We start from the raw sequence: 13,443 nt of genomic DNA, 5'->3' as shown, positions 1-13,443 counted from the left end.
GAGAAGACTCCAGAGGGAAGTCAGAGCTGCTTTCCAGTACCTGAAGGGATCCTCTTAATGATCTGAGGGGAAAGGCACAGACAATAGTTTGGACAAGAAAAGTAAATCTACTTTAAACTGCATCTGCATGAGAAAATGCCAAGCACTGCCAGTCCTGGGCATGGACACTGACACACAGGGAAAGGATTTGGAAGAAGCAAGTTCACAAGAAAACACAGCACCAAGAGAGACAGCCACAAAGCTCAGGTGCTGCAGGTGAAGGCATGTGGGAAAGCAACCCTGCAAGTTCTCACCTTCCAGGTGAATACCAGGAGATTTGCTTCTGCTCCTTGGCTCTGCTTCAGACCTGTGCCTCCTTATTTCATAGACTCACAGAATGGGTTAGGTTGGAAGGGACCTCAAAGCTCAGCCAGTTCCAAGCTCCTGCCATAGGCAGGGACACCTCCCATTAGAACAGGTTGCTCAAGGCCTCATCCAGCCTGGTCCTGAACACCTGCAGGGAGGCTGTGGATCACAGAATATGATAAGTCACCATTTAAACATTGTGGTTCTGAGCAAAACCAAGAATCCCATGAAAACCTGCATGGAAATACTGATCTGAGAGGGATCACTTCCTGCCCCCCAGTGTGAGGCAGGAGATGTTACTCCACCTCCCTTTACTTCAGCCGTGGACAGCACCTCCTGGTGCTAGGTTGGGCTGGGGCAGAGCTAATTTCCTTCCCAGCAGCTGGTTACCATGGCAGGTACAACCACCCCAGTGCAGGAAAGACCTCCAAGCTAGGCTTGTGAGGAGCTGATCAGCTTTTTGCCTCTGGTGCCCTTGAGTCTCAGGCTCTCTCGTTTGCTTGGAGCAATCAGCCCTTCAATTAACTGAGTCATTGACCACAGCCGAGCCATATAAATGGAGCTCTGCTGCAGGGAGCAGCTCTTCCTTCTTGCTTGACAGAGGCAGCCTCTGCAGCTCAGAGCTTGTGCCCTGCAGAGCAGAGCCCGAGGGAGCTCCTTCCCACCCGTGGTGAGTACAGATGCATCTTACATTCTGTGCCCCCGTGGCAGTGGCCTTTGCTGAGTGAGCTGTGTGCAGGTTTTGGTTCAGCCCTCCAAAGGCTTGCACAGTTTCAGTAGTTGTACAGCAGCATTTTCCCAGCTGGCATCCAAACCTGTGGCTGCACTGTTGGCAGGAGAGCAGATTTCACTGCAGTCCATCAGGGGCTGTCAGCCTCTTTTGGCTGTCTCGTTCACGACTGCAGCTGCCAGGAGAAGGCTTGGAGTTGTGTTTGAGCGGTGCTGATGATTTGGGGGTGTTTTAGTTACTGCTGAGAAGTAACAGAGGGTGAGGAATGTTCTGCTCCTCATCCCACCACAGCACTGAGCAGGCTGGAGGTGCAGAAGGAGCTAGGAGGGGGCAGGGCCAAGGGCAGCTGATCCCAGCTGCCCCAGGGGATGCTCCAGGCTGCAGGGCACCACTCTCAGCAGCGAGCTAGGGGGAAGGCTGGCCCAAGGGCTGCTGCTTGACAGCTGCCTGGGCAAGTTCTTTGCTGTGAAGGTGGTGGAATGCTGCAACAGGTTGCCCAAGGAGGTGGTGGAGACCCCATCCCTGGGGTCATTCAAGGTCAGGCTTGATGGGGCTCTGAGTAACATGATCTAGCTGGGGATGTCCCTGTTGAACATAGAGGGGTTGGACTGGATGGCCTCTAGAAATCCCTTCCAAGCCAGTGCAGTCCATGGTTCTACATCTGTGAGTGTACTGTTCACAAAGTGTCTGTGTGCAAGGGAAAGGTTCCCTGGGCAGGTTCCTGCAGTTGTTCTGCTTTAAAGGCTAGACAGATGTTTATGCAGCCCTTCCCTGTGAGGCTGAAGGCATATCAATGGAAGGGTGAAGCTGGGAAGATAAATCTGGAGTAAGGAGCTGTGTGACAGCTGAGAAGCAGATCTGGAGTAAGGAGCTGTGTGACAGCTGAGAAGCAGCAGGCAGGTGTGCCCAGTGTTTGCAGCAGCCCAGACTGACAGGCATGAGAAAATGTGCTCCTGGTTTGCTCCTCGTTGTAGTGTTACCCTAAGAAATACTTGCCCAGGCAGTAGGCAGGGTGGGGGCAGCTCTCCATGAAGGTCATGGTCTTTCAGACAGCTAAAAGCAGAACCACTTGATTTGCCATGCACTAATCCAGTTAGCTCACTCTTCACACTCCTCTTGCTGTCACTCCTGCCTTGGTTTCACACACAGCCCCAAACACTGCCAGAGGCGAAGGGAAGAGCCTCGAATTTCCAAAGCTCAAGTTCTTGAGCAGCTCTTACATCTGGCAGTAGAACACCTTGCTGCCTCCTGGGATAATCCTAACTGCTAAGCCAGCCCAGATAATAATAATAATCATGTAACTTACACTAATTAGTGCTATAAATAGTAATTAGGTGTTGTGTCAAGGTAATAGCAATCGAGTTAGACCACAGGGTGTCAAATGCAATAGGTGAAGATACAGGCCAGGGTGGATGAGGCCATGAGCAACCTGGGCTAGTGGGAGGTGTCCCTGTTGGTGGCAGGGGAGATGGAACTGGATGATCCTGGAGGTCCCTTCCAACCCAAACCACTCCATGATTCTATATTCAGAGGCAGAAAGAAACATGAGCAACAATCCAAGCTCTGCAGCAGGTTTCCCCTCTCTCCTAGATGCATGACTGAGGTATGACCATGCTTAGGGCTCTGCAGTTAGATGGCAGGCTCTAGGGCAGCAGCAGTTTGCTTTTGCAAGAGTCCATTTCTGTGAGGCTCTCCCTTTTGGGCAGAAAGCAGCAGTGTGCAATCCTCTGAAAATTCAGCTGTGTGGCAGGCAAGCAGCATCCACAGGGCAAAAGCTAGGAGCGGCCAGCACAGGCACTGATGACACCTCTGGAGCTGGCAGATGAGCATTCGGACCCCATCCCGGGCTAGAGGGCTCCTTTGTGCCCCTCGGTGACCTTCACTGCCCCTCCAGCAGGCAGTTGTCTCGGGCTGCTCTGCCTTGCTGGCTGCGGGACTGCAGCTGCTGCCAGAGCGGCTTCCACTCCTGCTGAGCGGCTCCGGGCGGTGCTGGGCGCTGCTGCTTGGAGCAAAGGCAACATCGTCCCTCCGGCCGCACATCGCACGGTGCCTTCAGAGCCTGGCTCCTGTGCGCTGCCAGCAGCCCTCTCCGAAGCTCCGGAGCTGGCTGGCCGCTGGCAGCTCCCCGCCTGCTCGCCCGAGCCACCGTGGCAGCCTTTCCCAGAGCCCCCAGGCAGGGCTTTCCCTCATTCCCACGCTGTTTGCCTCACAGCCCTGCACCTGCAGACCCAAACGGGGTTGCTGTAGCCAATTCCCATGGGAAGTGACTGCCACCAGCGTGAGAATCTCCCCTTCTTCCCCTCCCTTTTCCTACCCTGTGGCCAAAGCTTCTGGTTGACATTAGTGCACCCCAAACCACGCAAACTTCACAGCAAGTCGGCAGTGTGCTCTCTGCAGCACCAACAGCCTCACAAGCAAGGGCAACTAGAAGGAAGTGAGATGAAAACTACATTGATGCTGTGCAAAAAGCACAGCAGAGGGAACCACAGGCAACCAAGGAAGGATGCCTGAGGAGCCTCCTCATCAGTACTCTTCCACTCTCACAGGATCATTAAGGTTGGAAAAGATCTTTAAGTTCAGCTCCAACCATCAAACCCAACAAGGAGCAGCCTGGGCTAGTGGGAGCTGCCCGTGGCAGGGGAGTTAGAACTGGATGATCTTGAAGGTCTCTTCTAAGCCAAACCACTCTGTGACTCCATGAATCTTGCTCCATGTCAGCTACCGAAGCCTCTTTCCCTCCCCAGCACATCCTATCTCCAGCTCGCTTCCACTTCCCCCCAAACGCTTGCTCTAACTCTCAATTGGTCCTCTGACTGGCTGCGATCTGACCCCGTGCGGTGCCCAGGGCAGCTCCCCTCGGCATTGGCTCTCCGCAGACACCTCCGCTGCTGGGGCTGCACTCCCTCGCTCCGCACCGAGATGCTGCTTGCAGCGCCTGGGAAACGCTGCGCAGCTCAAAGCATACCGAGCACGCCCTGCTCACACGGAGACTAAGAGCTCCCACTTGGTGTAAAGAGGGAGCAATCGCAGGTTCTAAGAGCCTTATAAGCCTGTAAATTACCCTCAATCACAGCAGTATCAGTGTCGGAAGCGGATTCCAGCAGGCAGGCTGTGCAACCGGAGAGGCAGCTGAACCCAGAAGGGTACAGAGCAGCTCGACCATTGCGAATGGAGAGGATTTCTGCTCCTTCTGTCACCATCAGGAGGGTTGAGAGGCACTGCAGGAGGAAATTAGGCACAGATTTTAAGATGCCAGATGCCAGAGGAGCCTTTTGCTGACCCTAGCACTAGAGACTACTATTTAAACCCTGGTTAGAGGAAAGAATTTGATTGTTGTAAAGCTTCAGCAGTGGAAGAAATCTCCTTCCCGCTCGTGTAAGGCTGAAAACAGTTTGATATCACCTGAAAGCTGATTCTTGATCTCATGCAATGGTTCCTGAACTTCACTGGCCCAAGGACAGCAATCCCAAGGGACCTCAAGCCATTTGTGTGACTTACACTGTGGGCTCAGAGCAGAAGTCTTGTGTGTAAGCCTGGATGTCCCAACTCCTCCCCACACAAACACCTCAGAGAAGCACTTTTGAAGCAGGACTCATTATCAAGAAGTTAGTAGCAATGTCACTGAAGGGTAGGGAGAGGAGCACAAGGGAGGACCAACAGTATTAGGTGTTCCCAGCAAGCAACCCTTCCTAGCACTTCTTTCAGCTCCTGAGGGCAGCAAAGGGGTTCTGCACTGGGAACAAGGTGGTGGAGAGAAGCAGCAGCACTGGGCAGGGAAGGAGTTGGGGGCTGGCAGCTTCCCTGGGCTCTGGGAAGGGAGCAGCAATGCCTGTCCCTCCAGTTCAGGCCCTCTCAAATCAGTCTCCCCTTCCATGATTCAGAAATCATGCAAAGGACAGAGCAGGCAGGGAGGGAAAGGTAATTCCTTGGTATGTGAGGAATAAGAATATGGTCTTCTTGGAAGTGCTTTCAGCAAGGAAGAGGGAAAACACAGAGAGAAAGTAATGAGCAACAAATGTTGTCATTTCAACTGGAGGAGGAATATTTCTTTCCCATTCCTTTCATTAGTGGTGCTTTTAACTGCTGCCATTCATTAGAGCAGCAGCAAAAGAGACCAAAACTTGAATGGTCTCAATCTGCTCTATTTAAATTGCAGCAAAGTCTCACAAAAAACATAAACATTAAATTAAATCCTTGTTTTTAGCTGGAGAGAGAACTAAGAGTTGCATTCTTGGGACAAATGCCATTTTCTCTGGGTTTTATGTTCTCAGTCTGAAAAGTCAGTAAGCCAAAGTGACAGAGAGAGGAGGGTCTGGGGGCTTACAGCACTGTTTTTGCCACCACCTAACAGCTGAGGGACCTGAGGGTGTTCAGCCTCGAGGAAAGGAGGCTGAGGGGAGCCCTCCTTGCTTTTTGCCACTCCCTGAAAGGAGGTTGGAGCCAGGTGGGGTTTGGTCTCTTCTGCCTAGTGACAAGTGACAGGATGAAAAGAAAGGGCCTCCAGCTGCACCAGGGGAGGTTTAGGTAGGATATCAGGAAAAACCTTTGCTGCCAGAGTGGTCAGGGACTGGCAGGGGCTGCCCAGGGAGGTGGTGGAGTCTCTGTGCCTGGAGGTGTTCAAGAAGCCTGTGGCCATGGTGGTACTGAGTCAACAGCTGGGCTGGATCTTGGATGTCTTTTCCAGCCTTGATGACTTTATGATTCTATGAACTTAGTGAAATGATGCAATCACCTCCAGCACAAGGCACAGATGAGTATGTCCCAGTAGCCCTTTTTCTGAGCTGCAGTATTGCATTTGTGATTTCTGAACCATGAGCCATTGGAATTTGCTCTGGCAGTGGATTTAATTCCCACCTAGGATGGTTGCTGGCCACTTAGAGGTGCAGCTAAATGAGCAGAGAAGCAGCACGAAACATTTCAGATCTGCTTGGGAGTTTAACCCTGCTCCTGCTGCTTGAGGGAGACTCATCACAAGCCTCTGGGCATTCAGTATCTGCAGGGGGGGACCCTTCACATGGGCAGAGCTCTCAGCCACTTTCTCCAAACCTTAACCAGGAGGAGAACACTTCCAGAGCTGGACTCTTTCCAGTGGATCAGCTCAAACCTCCAGTAAAGGGAAAAGTTTCTGTAGCTTGAAGAACTGCTCTCTCTTACTAGAAAGGATTCCCAACATGTTGATAGCTGTCTTCTGTTGAAGAAAAAATACCATCTGCTGCTTGGCAAGGAAAGGAACTGGAATGAAATCTGCTGTGAGTGCAAGCTGCAAGGCACCAGGAGCAGCCTGGTGATGAGCACCAGGAAGCCTCCAAAAGACCTTGGTGGAATCCCTGTCTTATGGAATCATTAATGCTGGATCATCCAGTTCCAACCTCCCCCTGCAATGGGCAGGGACACCTCACACTAGATCAGGTTGTCCAGAGCCTCAACCAGCCTGGCCTTACCTCCAGGTATGAGGCTTCCACCACCTCCCTGGGCAACCCCTTCCAGGCTCTCACCACCTCCATGCTGAAGAACTTCTTCCTGACATCCAGGCTGAATCTCCCCATTTCCAGCTTTGTTCCATTCCTCCCAGTCCTGTCACTCCCTGAGAGCCTAAAAAGTCCCTCCCCAACTTTTTTGTAGCCCCTTTCAGATACTGGAAGGCCACAAGAAGGTCACCTCAGAGCCTCCTCTTCTCCAGACTGAACAGCCCCAATTCTTTCAGGCCGTCCTTAGCTTGTGATCATAACAGAGGACTTGACTGAAGTTGCCATTCCCAATCAAAGGGTGACCAAACCCATAGCAAGTGCAGCTCTGCAGCCTGTTCTCAGCTGCAGCTCAGTAACCTGATCTAACACCTGGCCACAAGTCAGAGGGTGCTGAGTTGTATGTGAGAGTCTATTTACATGGCAAGCTCTGCCCAAAACCACCTGATCTGGGAAAGAACTAAACTCTGATGCAGAGTCAACAAATGCCACACCAAGCTCAACACTGAGAGGAAGAAGTCTCCTTGAAGGAATTTCAGGATCTGCTACAAGCTCTCTTCCAGCATGCCAAGAATGTGGGCAGCACATCTTTGCCTTTGGCCAACTCTGCACTACTACAAAGCATAAACCTAGCACCAGTGCATCCTCTCTCTAAAGCAGGCATCTCTACACCAACAGTTCTTTTGAACACTCACATTGAAGACATCCCCAGCTTCAAAGAGCAAACCACTGACCCAGGCTGGTGTGGAAAGCATGAAGGATTTACTACACCTGCATGCACAGCAGCCTCCACTTGGCAGATTTTGAAGGTTCCTTTTTTTTCTGGAAGCCAAAAAAACCAAAAGTCTTCTGTGATGAAAACCTCTGGGAGTGAAGCTTAGAGGTGTGGAGCACACCTTGGAGTCTTTGCTGGACAGCTGAGAGCTCTGCGGGGCTGAGTCTTACCTACAGTTCCAGCTGCTGCTGAGCTAAACCAAAGAAGGAGTTTCCTTTGGCAGCAGGAAACAAGTGGAAGGTTTTAGGGCTCCTTGTGTCCCCTCAGACTCCTTTAAGCCTTGCTTTGGTTTAGTCTTAGACCTCCTGTTGTTACTTTTATTACAAGTGGCTGGAGCAGTTAGGACACCTTTCAGGTTCAAATTATTTGCTCCTAAGCATCTTTGGGCAAGTCCTCAGCAGCTCTGCAGGCAGTGTCCCTTAGCTCCTCTAAGGAGCTTTGCTCCACCTTTTGTGGCTCTTCCAAGTCCCATCCCCATCCTTCCCCTCCCGGGAAGCCTGCCAACAGGCTGCATTTCCTGAGCTCTGGGGCTTCCCTTATCAATTTTCTCTGTTCCATAACTTACAACTTCTGATTATTTCCACATTTGTTTTCTGCTTACTCTCTGGAGAAGCTTTCTGTGTTTATCAATAAGTATTTATGGCTCTAAACCTCCATGAAATGACTTAGGACAAATGCATCCTTAAAAGCCTGGAAGTTCCTGCTCTCTGGAGAGGGAATGTCTGATGATTCAAGCATTGCAAGGAGCTCTCCGATCAGGAACGGCTGAGAAGTCTTTGTCCAGCTCCCCTAAGATTATCTAGCAAAGCTTATGGGCCTTTTATTTAACACTAAGTACAGATAGATGTGCATGAGGGAAGTGAGTTGGCTGCTCTGGTCCACATGCAGCCTGCACAGCTTTTCATGCAGAGGTAGAAACAAGAATGCCAGAGCAGAAGGTTTCTGCTGGAAATTGGAGGATGCTCCCTGCTGTGCTCTGTAACTCGAGGCTGTGGGGAGCTGCAGTTAATGTCTGTGCCACGAATATGGATCCAGACCAATCGGTTCTGATCAAGAAAAGCAAAGAAACCAAAGTCACAGCAAAAAAAAAAAAGAAGCTCATTTGGTTTTCAGGGCTTGCAAAAAGATGCTGCTCCAGACTTGGAGAAACAGGGCAGCTGGGGATAAAGCAGGAGAGCCCAGAGCCCAGTGTGAGTGGAGATGAATGGTAGCCTGTGTGGACTGCAGAAGACACAGCTGGTAATGATTGCAGCCTCTCTGGAAGCCATTCTTCATGCACAGACAAGCTCTTGGCAGGGCCACTTCTCAGTGAAGCGAGTTGGGCTTCACCAGTTGGAGGAGCATTCTGCAAGGCACCAGTGAGATGGGGCCAAAAACCAGGTATGGGATGTCAATATCCATCTCCCTCTGAGCTGTCAGTGGTGCAGCACCACGACAAGGACGGGTGCCAGAGCAACAGGTGCTTATTCCTGAGCTGCAAATCGAGCTGTGGCAAGTGAGGGAAAGAAAGGGAGACAAGGCAGGAGGAACAGCTTTAAAGCATGGCCTTGGTGACTTTGTTCACACTGAGCTCCCAGCAGAGCAGTTTGGTTTTATGTGTCTGCACAGGTAGGAGCGAATGGCTTATGTCTCCCAGGCTTGCAGAGCAGAAGAATGATGTCAGGCATCCTACCTAGCCTCCTGGTCCTTGTAAATCCGTGCTTGTTTGATGCTCTTTTAACCCTTTTTCTGGCAGTGCCCTCACAGAAGGTGCTTTGGTTGCAGCTGCTCTACAGCTCGTGTTGGCCTCCCTCACAGCAACCCAGTGCTTCCCCCAAGCCTTTGCTTCCCTCCTCCACCCAGCTCCAGGTCAGTAAAGCACCTAAGGAGTTATTTAAAGGTCATCAGTTAAATATTCAACTTGAATTGTAATGGGTTCTGTGCCAGGCTCCTCACTAGCTCTTCTCATACAGACCAGGAGCAATTCTGCTGACTTCAGCTGGGCAGCTGGCACTGTGCCCAAGGCACTGCTGCTCAGAGCCCCAGGCTCATTGCGTGCCTGTGGACTGCTGTAGAATCATGGAATGGTTTGAGCTGGAAGGGACCTTTGGAGCTGGAGTTGTTCAGCCTGGAGAAGAGGAGGCTCAGGGCAGACCTCATTTCTCTCTCTACAACTACCTGAAGGGAGGTTGTAGCCAGGCAACCAGAGACAAAACAAGAGGACACAGCCTCAAGCTGTGCCAGGGCAGGTTCAGGCTGGATGATGGGAAGAAGTTCTACACAGAGTGACTGGCATTGCAATGAGCTCCCCAGGGAGATGGAGTCCCCATCCCTGGAGGTGTTTAAAAGGAGTCTCGACGAGGCACTTAGTGCCATGGGTTAGTTAATGAGAAGGGTTAGGTGGTAGATTGGACTCAATGATCTTAGAGATTTTTTCTGTCCTGGTTGATTCTGTGATCCAGAAAGTTTTGTCATGAGTCAGATTCCTACTCGGAGGAAAAATCAAAACCTATACATAAAACAGTGATAAGTAAGAGAAATTGGAACTCAATAAGGTGCAACTTATCTGGCCAGAAATCAGCCTTGCATGGCAGTGCCAGGGAGCACAGATGTGAGCTGATGGTTGGGAAGTTCTACATTTTTCATGAGGAAAAGGTTTGTAGGAGAGATAATAGCACAGCTCAGTGATTCAGCTGGGGGAGGGGGGCAAAAAAGCCCCAAAACAAAGCAGAGAAACATTTCTACATGCAAGGGTTCCTTCAGGTTTGGACATCTCTTTGCTGCTCCACAACAATTCTGTCACATCCAGTAAGGATCCTCAGGGACAGCCTGGGGTAGAGATCTGAGAGCCACTGCCCCAGCACTGCCTTTCAGCCTGGGTTTGATCACAGCAAGTCAAGCAGCCACACAGCACATGAACAGAATTGATTCTCACCTCTTGCCATGGGGGTACAGCAGCATCCTTCACTTCAGAGGAGGCTTTGCTGGTCTGTCTGCATCTATAAGCTCTTGCTGAAGGGAGAAAAGAAGGGAAAGTAGAAACATGGCATGAAAAGTCTGCTAGAGGAAAGTTTCTGAAGAACTTGGAGTGTGATTCAGCTCCAGTGTAGAACAGCCAAGGTTGTGTGTCCACACTTAGATACCCATACGGGATGCAAAAGCCTAAACTCACATCATCATCTGCAGGTCAAGAGCATTTAACAGCAGCCAGAGAGCAATCCAGCTGCCCAGCCACTGAGAGTCTTATCTTGAGACTGAATCCCACCCAAGGAGCTCAGGCAATGAGGGGGTGTAGCTGGCAGTGATGAAGAGCTGGTCTCAGCTGGCACAGTACCTCCAGAGACCAGGAGCTCACAGCAGTGCCTGCGCAGCAATCCCCACCCCTGAGAAAGGCAAAGCGTGGTCTGTGCCTCGCCCCCAGTGACTAAAGGCCTCTGGCAGGAGCAGAAAAAAGAAGTGTATTCTGTTTCTGCAGGGATCTGAGAAGCTGGCAACATTCCCAGAGAGCAGAGAGAGTGCTGTCAGAGGCAGTGCTGCACGGCCATGTGTGGCACTCCTGAGGCGAGAGGGGCAGCACAGCCTTGCGGGCCAGCCCCTGTCTGAAGCAGCATAAGGCACAGGACCTGCTCCAAAGCCCACAGAAACCAATGCCAATCCTTTCACTTCCATGGGTTTGATGTGCCACTGCTGTCACTGTCCTGTCCCTCCACGCTCCATCCTGCCTTGCCCCTGCTCGGCTCCATCCATCCTCTCATGCCTCCCAGGGAAAACAAAGCTGCATGAATTTGCAGGCTCTCGTTCTGTGCAAGGACCTCAGCCCTTTAATATGCAGCTCGCAGTCATCACTCCCAACCTCAGCAGCCATCTGCAGAAATGTTTTGAAGCTCACTGACATGCTGAGCAAGTGGACCTGATCGAGAAATGATGGTCAACAGCTGCCAAAGGGGAGAGGGATGGGAGCTGAGAGCTTCCACCCATGGCTCCTGCGTTGCCCCACAGTGCTACTAGCCAGTGAAAAATATGTCAGAACCTACTGAACGTGCCCAGTTTGCATCTCAGTGCATTAAAACACATCAGCTGTTTCTTAACATTCTATTTTCAGTCTTCTTTCGGTCATAATTTGGCCTAAGGACTACATCTGTGATGAATTCCTTGTAACAGGACCTTGCCATTTGGACTGTGGTTGTCATCAAAATATCCTAGCGTGCTCACACAGGCTGAGGGAAGGCACTTTGCAAAACATTCTGTCACTCAAGAATTAGTTTAAAAGGCAAAAGAATAACATCACTGCTCCTGCTGAGCTGACAACTAGTCTCTGCTGAAATCCAGCCTTGCATTGCTCTGGGTAGAGATGTGGATGTTTCTCCGTGTAGATGCAAGCACAGCAGCAGTGATCTGCACAGACAATAAATCATAGCAGAGTTTAGGTTGGAAGGGACCTTAGAGGTCCTCAAATTCCAACCCCCTTCCCTGGGCAGGGACACTTTCCACTAGCCCAGGTTGCTAGACCAGATCCCATCCGGTCTGGTCTTGAGCAGCTCCAGGGATGAGGCATCCACAGAGTCTCTAGAGCCAACCTGGTCAGTGTCTCGGCACCCTCACAGCAAAGACCTTCTTAATGTCCAATTTACATCTACCCTGCTCTAGCTAAGCTCTCATTTCATGAAGCAAGCAGCCAGCACCAAGAGCCTTCTCTCCAACCCTCCACTTTAAGGCATGTTCTCTCCTGGAGTTCTGCACCCAAGTGCCTTTGGAAGCCAAGAGAACATCTCCTCATAGACTGCACAGGGAGCTACCAGCTACTGAAGTAGTTTAATGATTCCGACTGTAACAGCCTGGCTTTGGCTGTGCCAATTAAACATAGACCTGGTGGGAAAAGCAGCCTCAAATCCTGACGTTTCTGGGCTTTGCTGCCTGAGATGCTCCCTCATCAGTGAGGGTTTGCAGCTCAGCTGCATTGCCCGAGCAGCTCCATGCGTCCAGGGAAGGGCTTTACCGAGTGGTGAGTCCCCAGCTGGTGGGGCAGTGGTGATGGGGTGGCAGCTCAAGCTCCTTCAGACTGACTCTGGGCTCTCATTGGTTTTGGATGGCTCTTTCCTTGTGACCTGATTAGGAGAACCTGCTTTAGCAGAGGGTTTGGACCTGATCTCCAGAGGTCCCTTCCAAACCCCTACCCACTCTATGATCTGTGATTTTCTGACTCTGACTGGCAGCAGTGAACTGCTGTGGCCAGCATGCAGCTTAGCTGCAGGCATGCTCAGCCCCACTGCTAAAGTAGCTTCTCCTAGATCAGGTTGCACAGGAGCACATCCAGGTAGGTTTTGAAAGCCTCCAGAGGAGACTCCCCAGTCTCTGTGGGTAGCCTGTTATTGTGCCATGCTCAGCTGACACTTGTCCTCTGGAGCCTCTTTGAACCTGGGTGCTCTTCCACACAAGCAGTGGTTCATGTACCATCAACTTCTTTATGGCATAACAACCAGCAGCATCTGAGAGCTTTAAACATGTTCCAGCACTGCAATGATAGCAGGGAAGGATTTACAGGCACAGTGAATATCTTTTATTGGCCCAGTGTTGTAGTGGGGGAAGGCAGGCTTGCTGTTGGGAATACAGAGGGTTTTTTCCCTCTGGATTTGAAACAGAAGCTGCAAAACTGTGGTTTGATGTTTGTTGTCTCAGTTCTGAAGCAAACCATGGCTGGGTGCTTGAACTCTTGCCTGCTGTTTCCCAGCTGTACAGGTAAAGGAATGAAGTTTGCTTTGCTCTGGTGAGACCTCACCTAGAACAGTGTCCAGCTCTGGGGCCTTCAACACAGGAAGGACATGGACCTGATAGGAACAGGTCCAGAGGAGGCCACAAAAATGATCAGGGGTATGGAGAACCTCTGCTACAAGGACAGGCTGAATGAGCTGGGGGTGTTCAGCCTGGAGAAGAGAAGGCTCCAAGCAGACCTAACAGCAGCCTGTCAGTACCTGAAAGGGCTATAGAAGGTTACAGAGGGACTGTTCCCAAAGGCCTGCAGAGACAGGACAGGAGCAATGGTTTGAGATGAGAGCAGAGCAGATTGAGACTGAATGTGAGGAACAAGTTCTGCACCAGGAGGTTGTTGGAACTCTGCAGCAGGTTGCCCAGGGAGGGATTTGAGGTCCCAT

The 13,443-nt window shown here is 51.1% G+C and overlaps 1 long non-coding RNA gene across 1 annotated transcript; it reads left to right on the top strand.

Annotated features, from left to right (window-relative positions):
- Positions 1–942: 942 nt before the first annotated feature.
- LOC135189630 (uncharacterized) lies at positions 943–12,248 on the top strand. The gene is made up of 2 exons (XR_010308177.1): positions 943–1,015; positions 10,770–12,248. It is a non-coding gene; the product is annotated as an uncharacterized LOC135189630 (long non-coding RNA).
- Positions 12,249–13,443: the final 1,195 nt, after the last annotated feature.

This window comes from Pogoniulus pusillus, chromosome 33 (assembly GCF_015220805.1).
Source record: "Pogoniulus pusillus isolate bPogPus1 chromosome 33, bPogPus1.pri, whole genome shotgun sequence".
In the NCBI taxonomy this organism is placed as follows: domain Eukaryota; kingdom Metazoa; phylum Chordata; class Aves; order Piciformes; family Lybiidae; genus Pogoniulus; species Pogoniulus pusillus.
The sequence above is the reverse complement of the archived record's forward strand: the minus strand, read 5'-3'. Positions and strand labels throughout refer to the sequence as shown.